This window comes from Poecilia reticulata, linkage group LG3 (assembly GCF_000633615.1).
Source record: "Poecilia reticulata strain Guanapo linkage group LG3, Guppy_female_1.0+MT, whole genome shotgun sequence".
Lineage (NCBI taxonomy): Eukaryota > Metazoa > Chordata > Actinopteri > Cyprinodontiformes > Poeciliidae > Poecilia > Poecilia reticulata.
Window position 1 is genome coordinate 32,263,173 of NC_024333.1, and position 10,215 is coordinate 32,273,387.

A 10,215-nucleotide genomic window follows, 5' to 3' on the forward strand; every position below is an offset into this window, starting at 1 on the left:
CTTCTGAAGACGTGCGAACCTTTGATCAGTGTAAGAAATTACAGAAGCAACTCGCTGCTAATCTACTCTCYGGGAGAGYAGAGGGAGTCGGATGATTAATTAGTCCGGGCCGCCTAATTACCCACGCTGCTCTGCAGACTCGCTGGTGCATGACTCGTCCTGTTTGGTGTTTTTACGCCGTCGATATCGAAATGCAGGAAACACAGTGTAGCATTAACTACTCATTAAAGGCACTTTAACGACAACAAATTGGAGGCTAAAGAAACGTCAGATTAGCGAACTGCAGGCGGCTCTGCACAACGTTTTCACGGCTCTCGCACACGCAGACCTGAAGTTCTCAGGCATYTAAAAGTCTTAATGTGACCAATCGTTACTAAGGACGTACAAACTGTCGTCCATTTTCACATTTCACTTATTCACTTATATACATTTACTGCTYAGGACATTATTTATAAAAGCTCAGACTTCATATCAACCTTTCCTTACTGACTAAAACGTTAAAGCGCCTAAARCAAACGGTCCAACTCGGAGTTTACTTGGTTACACGTCAACACGGATCAGAAATGAGTTCTGGCTGGTCCAGGTTGAGGTTAGCTTTCCAGAGATGCTCCCCGAGTGGCAAATGGACCCAATCGTACCCGGATCGGTTGGAAACTGCAGACGAAGTCCAACTGCAGGACGACTCAGAGACCCACTGAGCCGGAGGTGCCATCAGAACGGAGCAGTRATGTAAAGGAACCTGGTCCAACRAACCAAAACCACGATTTAAAACCTGRCGGTAAATAACACAGACTGTACSTTSTTAAAATGACGATGGCTTTCTGGATCTTTCTCAGAACCTTTCTAGAACTTATCAGCAGTCTGGAAATGMAGRATCTTGGAAAGGATCAGTAAAGTATTCCTCTAGTTCTGTTAAAAATCCGGGTCAGTAACCTAATGGACCCCGAAAAGAAAGATCCATATAAGTTCAAAGGACTTTTAGTAACTTTTTGGGGAAAAAAGTACTTTTTACTTTWACTGGAGCAAAGCAATGTTGAGGTAGTTTTMCTTTGATGCAGTTTTTGGGGCTCCGCCCCTCTGGGCCGATCCGATGTCGTTTCCCACACAGCTGCTGTCGGCTGCAGCGATTAGCAGCTGCTTTGCATAAAATAAATCAGGTTTCAGACGGAAGAGGAGGAATTTAAAACGAGAAGAAATGAGCAGTGTTGAAAGAATTCGCCCAYGTTGAGAGGATGTTTGGGAACATGTAGAGGTTGTTCGTCCTAATGAGTTTGTTTTGCATCKGGTGCGGAGCGGGTCATCCTGCTCTGCCCACCAGGAGCAGCAGAACAAAGTTCAGGCCCGTTCAGCGGCGGCCCGGTTCTGTGTGGGAGCCGCTGGGGAGGAGGAACCGTTTCAGATCCTCCATGAAAACCAAATCACTTCTATCGGAAAACTTTATTCTGCAGCAAGTGAAGAGGAACTGCATGAACGTCTTCAGTCCATCGGTTTTACAGTTTAGAGACGAGAAAAGGCAAATATAGAAACCGGATCAGAACCATCCATCCATCCATTTTCTTTACACCCTGGTCCCTCAGTGGGGTCGGGAGGGTTGCTGGTTCCTCTCCAGCTGGTGTACCGGGTGAGAGGCGGGGTCACCTGGACAGGTCACCAGTCTGTCGCAGGGCAACACAGAGACACACAACCACACACACACACTCACACCTAGGGGCAATTTGGAGAGACCAATTAACCTAACAGTCATGTTTTTGGACTGTGGGAGGAAACCGGAGTACCTGGAGAAAACCCACCATGCACAGGGAGAACATGGAGACTCCATGCAGAAAGACCGGGGCCGGGAATCGAACCCAGAACCTTCTTGCTGCAAGGCARCAGCTCTACCAACTGCGCCACTGTGCAGCCGGATCAGAACCAGGAAATATGAATTATTGTCAAATTTTCCACTTTATATTTTGCTCCTCAGATGATGTAAATTTTAAACACTAACTAATTGATCATTTGACAGTAACTCAGTGCTTTTGCCTGGGTAAATGTTTGGCACTCTGCCCTCCTCTCCATGCCGGCTGTAACCCGAATTCAAGGCAACAACAAAAAAAAACAAACAAACTGGCAAATGCTCATTTAGTCCAATTCAATTAAGTGTACAGGAAATCCAATTACAGTTTGTCAGCACTAATCTGGTGGCTGGCGTTCTTCATAGTGTTGTTTGCCAGCGAATTATTGCTCCTTTCCAAGCTTTGACTCCCATTAAACCCTTGTTGATGCTGCACATTCAAGAGGCCACAGGCGCTAATTCAATTAGACAAATCCAACCTCTGGAGCGCGCCGCGCCGGAGGCCGGCCGCCGGATGGAGAGGCTCTGGTGGCTCCTTTCACCTCCTCAGCTGTCATTCCTGCAGAAACATGAAAGCATAATTAATGTTTTCTGGGGTCTGAATCCACTAATAGATTCAAGGGCGCAGCGAAGAGCTGAAGCATCAGAGGAGAGCGGCGGCTGAAACGAGCTTTAGGAGGTTCCTGGGATTAATGACAAACATGTTTACTGCTGCGGTTACAGTACAGAGAATTACTAGCAATCTAGTCACAGACCAACAAGTAGATTAAATAAACATTTTAAGGTAAATAAGATTTAATAAAGCTCACAGTAGAAATATAAACCAGTTTAAAAACTTCAAACTGGAGCTTATTGGGAATTATCTTGTGTAGGATCAGAATTTAAAATACCAAAAATGCTTTTGTTGATATTAAAAATGTGTAAATAATGTCATTTAATGTGGGAATAATTTAAGATTTAAATGTTTGCAGGTTGGTGAGAGGAGCAGGAAATCATAAGAGCTTACATTTCCAACTTGCTTCTTTTCAAACTAATTATGTAAAACTGCATGATTACTTGTTTTGTTATTTTTTATTGTTTGTTCAAACTAAATAAAATATTTAAATATGATGGAGTATTACAGCCACACTAAGAAGAGAAATAATAATAATATGTCTTTACTCTTGTATTATTTCAGCTTTATTCTTATATTATGACTTTATTCTCGTACTTCTCATGTGACGTAACTGGCAGCCATCTTGGTAGGCATTTGCTATGGAGTTGCTATGACAACAATAAACAAGCTACAAACTTAGAACTGGCTCTCGCCTCATTCTTACCTATCAACAATATAAACTCATCACAACTATTACTAGATCATAATTTCTCAGTTCTCTACCAACCCCTATGTAACACGAGGATAAATATCAGATATTTATTGTTGCTCTTACTGCCAAACTAGCAAAATTAGCTTAGCTAATGTAGCTTTTATCAGCTAGCCAGAACCTTGTTGTTCACCTGAAGAGTTTGTTCGTCCTTTACAAGCCACAGAGTTCAGGCCTGAAGCTCTTCCACGGTAACTAATGATGTCATAGTACGAGATCGGCGACAGTTTCTCCACACCGTCTGACATGTTTCCATTCTCTGTCTCATACGGGTCGGTCCCGACGGCAGCCATTTTGTTCATGCATGTTTCTTTGCACATTGATCATTGATCAGAAGTGTTGATGTATTTTCTTGCACGTGTGTTTGCCTATCAAGATGGCACGGATCATTTCCAGTTTAGTGAAATATGTATTTGAGTTACATTTTCACATTTATAGACTTATAGATGGATGTTTGCTTGACGTGCTTCACCTCTTTGATTGTTTTTAGAAAGTTTTCCAGAAATATCTTTTGGTTTCATCGATTTTTACCCCAAATCTACAATTTAGTGGCGCTAACCTCACTGCAACAAGCTGCTGCCCCCTGCTGTCCAACCTTTTTATTTGTTGTTTTTATTTTTGCTAAGTAAGTAGCTCCCGCTTTGCGTAGATGTTATATTTACTTGACATTTTAAAACTTTGAATTGACTTGACAGTTGAACAGAAACAGAGCTGCTAAGGGCGTATTTTAATTTGCTCCATCGCAGCGTGTGTGGGCGGCGCCGCGCAGCTGCAGGGTCGGACGGATCCTTTGTTTGTCTCACGTCTCCTGTTGACAGCAGCGGGGGAGCCTGGTGGGAGAGAGGCCACAGCAAAACTAATTCCCTGTAAAATTAGAGGTTTCTGCTGCCTGAAAATTGTTCAAAAACACAGCCTGGTTGTGAAGCTCCGGGGCTGAGAGAAAACAACAGGAGCACCTGGTTGTTGTGTTATTTCCCCCGTTTTGGAGCGAATGAGTCGCCGCTCCCACCTGACCGACAGGAAGCTGACGAAGCGCTCCGCAGGGAGTCGGCCGGCCCTCCACAGAGGAAATAAATGCTAATCATCTTTCATCCGAGCCTGGTTTGTCTGTGTGGAAGAGGCTGTGCTGTCAGGATGTTTCCTGAATGAGAATGCAGAAATGTGGGCTGCTGTTGTAATCAGCAACACAATTTCCCGCCACAACCTTGATGGTGAAGGACCTGTGAAGATCACCTCTGCCCTCCTTTGATGTTTCTTTCAATTGCTTCCTCCTGAAGAGCAAAAACTCCACGAAAAACAGAAAGAAAACATGTTTAATTTACTGGCTACTTCCCCACATTAACTCTCTGTTTTGCTTTTTTGGTAATAATTAAATATTTCATATCAAGGGCAGTTTTAGATAAACTAAATAAATAAATTAATCAGCCTTCTGGATGAAGGCAGCTGGATTTGTCGTTTGGTTCGGTTTGAATGCATATGTGAACGCCAAGCGGACCAGAGACCGCTCCAAAAGCAGGAAGTGGACTACAGTGCAGGGCATTCTGGGTAAAAACAACCAAAACAAACATGCTAGCCTAGCGCTAGCTAGCGCGAGAAATGGCTCGTGGTCTTTAGCCACTAAAATCTCCATTTTTGCTTACATTTTGTGTCTTCAGAGGATTTTGTGTCGTTTCCTTCAGTGGTTCTTGGTGCAGCGCCGCCACAGGCGAGGAGGAGTTAAATCAAACTAACCTGGTGTCTCAATAAATGAGAAATTAAATTTAAATCGCATGTGAATTAGTTTGACTGAATTATATTCAGCCATGGTGCCRACGCTCATCATCTATCAGCCAATCAGAGGAGACGTCTTATTCAGGCGTTGGCGTAACAAGCCCCGCCTACTTGGGAGTGGCTACGTATGCAACGTTTTGGGGAAATTATAGTCGGCCATTTTATAGAGGAGCGATGGATTCAACACTTTGGAACGACTCACAGCTTTTTATGATCTGATGTTAGTGAGCCAGCGCTACATTGTCCAAAAGAACCAAACAAACCGTCATCCTCACACCACTTCCTGTTGTCTTCTTTGCTTTTGACTGTAGTAACATCCAGCTGTTGATCACGTGACTCGTGATGCAAAAAAAAAAGTGTTTGGATACGACTGAAAAAATCTCCCCATCCCAGCGCAAAAACGGGAGTTAAAATTGGCGTCTTATTAATTAACGTTAATACAAACACAGACAGTGTTGGACGAGAAGCCAGGAGTTCTGTTCCAACATCAGTGTCTGACCTCATTTCTGAGGAAATGGTCCAAAATCCCCATAAACACATCAAAAATGAATGTGGACGTCATATTATGGGATATCAGCTCTAGAATGAGATGAGCTGATCCTTTGTGTATCAGGAGATGAGCGGATAGTTTTGGGTTAGTCTGTTGCTATAGCAACAGTGTATAAAACGTACCTCTTATTGTTTTAATTAAGCACAACTCATTTGTTGACGTTTCAATTTGCTGTTTTTAAAACTAATTCTGTTTTTTTTTTCGTGTTATTTTTATTCATATCTGAAGCCAGTCTGATTAGCATTAATCACCGCCGCTGTTGTTTTTAATGAATTATCAAAACTTTTCTTTTTAAGTTTSAAGTTAAATGGAYGGTTTTACGTATTTGCCAAAATCCTTTTAAACCCACAACTTGTTTTCTAAGAAACCAACCTGAGCTGGATGCAGCCCTACATGAATAACACAACTGCGGCGGCCCAGAGCATTAAAACGATCAATACTTTTATCATTTATGACAAGAATCAATAGTTCTGTCCCAGCGCTTCTCTCCTGAATATTATTTCCAGTTACTCTCTTTCTTTTGTGGGACCAAATGAGGCTTCCCCGAGGTATCGGTGTGAGAGGAAGCGCCTATAGATCGATGGGAATCGATCGGCCTCATTATTCCTCTCCATCGATCGCGCACCTCGGCCATTAACGGCTAAATAAAAACCAAACGGTCAGAGTGTCCAACGTCAGGACGCTCCGCTCCGCCTGCCGTCTCTTTTGTTGCTGAAAAGCAGCGGAGCGTCATCGACCTTTTGTTAAAGTGGAGGTTCTCTTGTTTGGCCGCTGTGGGAGTTTTAGTCCCGGCAGAGACGCGGAGCTCGGAGAGGAGGGCAGGAGGCCGGCCGGTGGGTGGCGCCCGGAGGCCGGCCGGTGGGTGGCGCCCGGAGGCGGCACACGTCGGCGCGGAGCTCTGAGGAAACAGCGGAGTGACGGGGAGGCACATGAACAGGGAGGAGGGCGATTCTGCCAAAAACATCTGAGATTTTGAGATCTCAAAATTTTAAGTTTTTTTTTTTTTTTTTTTAAAGCAAATTCTTTACTTTTTAAGCTCAGAAATTTTCTAGATAAAGCAAAAATTTCTGAGCTCCAAAAGTAAAAAAAAAAAAAGTGAGAACAGAAACTCGGTAATTTTGAGATCAAATTTTCTAATTTTGAAATGCAAAAATTTCCAATTGTTTTGTAGACAATTACTGAGATTTATTTTAAAAATTCTGATTTTTTTCAAGCTAATTTTAAAGGTCAAAAATTTCCAAGTTTTTTCTAGAAAATGTATGAAGTTCGTCTCTAAATTTCTGATTTTTTTACTTGTAAATTTACGACTGTTCAACTCAGGCGCGGAGCTATTGGGGGGGCAGCTGTCCCCCGGCCCGGGCCGGATGGGCCCCCAAGGGGGTCCGGGTCTGCAGTTGCCATGGAGGGAGAAATGGTTTCAAGTCGCTTTAATGTCTGATTATAAATGGAGAAAGTGCGCCCTCACCTGTTCAGAAAGGTGTATGTGAGGTTAAAGTTACTGTCCCTCAATGGAAGATGTAGTAGTCAGTCCCAGTGACTGTTTCACTCACGGTTTAGCCAACGTGCTTCCTGGGTAAAAATTAAACCAGAAACGCCCCTCCCCTGATTCACGTAAGGGGCCCGGTCATTGGCTCCGGTCATTGGCCCCGCCCCCCAGCCCGACGGTTCAACTTCACAAATTTTTGCAATTTTCTAGAAAATTTCAGAGTTTTTTCAAACAACTTTTCAAGCTCAGAAATGTCCATGATTTTTTTTTTTACGTGAAATTACGTTTTTTTTTTTTTTCTAACAAATTTTCAAACTCAGGATTTGGACAAAGTCGACGACGTCAGGACGCTGTTGACAAACATGATATTTTGATGTCAACAAACAGACTGAAATAATAGAGAAAACAAAACAAATCTGTGTGCATTGTTTTCTAAACAGCCCACTTCTACAATCCGAGTCAATAAAATGTTGATATGTCTTTAACTTGGTGGAATTATCTTTGCATATTTCTGCATCAGAAACGACAGAAGCTCCACGTCGCCGCAGGGCTAAATGTATGGGCTTCTGTATTCCTGCTGCAGAGTTTGCATCATTTTTGCAGTGAGATAAAGCTGACAGCTGTAATATGTGACACATTCTCCACTATTCCTGCAGTGTTATGTGTGCAGCAAGATAAGAAGTTTAATTTGAGATAAATCTGAGCAGCACAAAGCCACTTTAAGGTGTGGGGAGTCGGATAAACACATCTGAAGATGGGGAAGGTGGCGATAAGCTTGACGTGTTGCGTCGTGATCTGGCTGGAAAAGTAGGAGATGATAAGAAACATGAAAGGAGAGAGACTCCGGGGCCGATTCCTCGACAGGAAGCGTGTCACCGGCGGAGATACTGAACATCCCCAGCGATGGAGAAGCTTTCCTGCTGGGCTCAAGGTGACAAACGAACAAATAAAACCCTGAAGAAAGCGACATTAAATAACTCACCAGCAAGAAAACAAAACACAAGATGTTTTCTTCAACAAATTCACGAGCTTTTCTGCTGTTGTTCCAACTCAGAGAGCAGATTAGCACTTCCTGTTTGCAGCTGGACGAATAAACTGAATCATTTTTAGTCTTTTATTCACCTTTTTTCTTTTGATGCGTAAATATAGAAAAATCTAAAATATTTAAATCTATTTATGCTGATTTAAGTTGTTTTTTCATTGTGATATTGTGCAAAATGCAATATCACAATGAAAAGTTAAATAAGAAACACAAAATCACGTTTGTTCATACAATAAGTTATTAAAAGTCATGCATTGCCATTTCCTGTCGTCTTCTTTGTCGTCTCCACCAGTAGAAAAATCCGGTAGACAAATTTTGTTATACAATGTTTCATTGTTAGAATAAGAATAAATATTCTATTGTATTCTTCAGGAAAAATAAGTTTTAGCTAACTTATTTATTTCATTTTGTCATGATTTATGTTGACTGAAGGCGAGCCAGACGCAGACAGGCTGAAGCAGGAAATGGATCTGAAGAAATAATAAAATAATAATTAATAAAAACAAAAAACAAAACTTACAAAAAAGAACAAGGGAGCACAGGGAGCCAGAGGAGAACAAAAAACAGAAATCCAGGAAAACTAGACAGTGAGATGGAGAATGTTTTGTTTTCATGCTGGTGATCATTACAACACGGATCAAATGATTGGATTGATTAGATTGCTAATTAGAAACAAGTTGCAGGTGTGAGGAGAGAAAGTGGCACAGGGGCGAGGGAGAGCAAAATATGACGAGACATAAGGACCATAATAAAACTAGACACAACAAATAAACATTAACTGGAATCACTAAGAAAGACCAAACTAAAGCAGGAACAAGAAAGAGACAAAAGAACAAAATAATAATGAATCAATAAATACCCAAGATCCCAACATTTTGAGATTTGTTCTGATTTTATAAACACCTAGTCAATAAATAGCTGTAAATCTCAGACTTTTTGAAGCATAAACAGGCTAAAAGTGCATCAAAAGACGGATTTCAGATCCTGTTTGATTTGTTTGGTCTGATCGTGCTGCAGCCCAGGATTAAAAATCAGAGTAAACATGAGGCGAGTCGAGTTAAATGGAGTGTTTTTCCTAAAGCGGTCGGCGGCTTCGCTGTGAGTGGCATCCAGTTACGGACAGCAGCCTGATTGGTGCTGCAGGCGGGGGGCCTGGCGTCCAGGCAGACAGCCGCTAAGTGATGGAGCTGTAACCTGCCAGGGTGGGGAAGCCTTTACACTTTGAAAGAATTGCTTTCTGCACAACAAGCTGTGATAAATGAGGCCTGAGCGGGGCGTCGGCGGCTGGAGCTTAAATGGAGAAGTTTGACTTGTTTCGGTTCTCAGACGCTGAAGAATCAGGACTGAAAGCTAAACTTTTCATTCTCTAACTTTGTGAATCCCACTTTTCATCGGGTTATTTCCGTCTAAAAGTGCTTGAGACGTTTCTGCAGAACGTGGGCGAGAGGCCGCCGACCCGCCGACAACGCTTCGCCTTCCTGTGAATAATCTCCATCTGTTGTTTTTGTTGGTTCCCAGTTCGCAAGCGGCTTCAAGGATTTTCACATAAACACATGAAGTCGAGATGAGATGCTGCTCTGTGGCTGAACGACTAAACCTGCAAACTGTGAAGCGTTTCTGGTGATAAATGTTGGAACCAACAAACCCGTTTTACTTCACTTCTAAATTAAATCCAATGTTATAAAGAACTTAAATTATTGTACAGGTTTGCTGTACAACTCTTATTAACCTGTGTCACCTCCCCACCACCTTCAAGCTAATTTGGTGCTAATCCTCTGCTACATTTGTGCTGCAAAAAACTTAGTTTGTGCTGCTTTTTAAAGGTATTATTGAAAGTTTAAAGGTCAAAAGGTCAACCAGTCCCCCCACTTCACTGTAATCCAACAACATTGGTGCAGACATAATTGACACCCATTTTCAGAAACTAACAACTTTGCTGCACAGAAAATGCAGCATTTTTTTTATTTATGCTGCTTTTGCTTTGAAAAACTAAAGTTTAAAGGTCAAAAGGTCAACCAGACTCGCCACTTTAACCAAATCAAACTAAATTGGTGTCTATATTCATTTTAATGATGTTAATGAAAGTTTCCAGAGGTCATGAAAGGTCAACCAGCCCCACCCCCAATATTTACAAAATGCTGGTTTGTGCTGATAAAATGTCCATTTGTG

The 10,215-nt window shown here is 42.1% G+C and overlaps 1 long non-coding RNA gene across 2 annotated transcripts in view; it reads right to left on the reverse strand.

The window, feature by feature from the left end:
* Positions 1-1,906: 1,906 nt before the first annotated feature.
* Positions 1,907-10,215, reverse strand: part of LOC103462990 (uncharacterized) — a 22,258-nt gene continuing 13,949 nt past the window's right edge. For both annotated transcript variants that reach the window (XR_001776429.1, XR_001776430.1), the window contains exon 3: positions 1,907-2,393. This is a non-coding gene — a long non-coding RNA (uncharacterized LOC103462990). The remainder of the gene's footprint in view (positions 2,394-10,215) is intronic.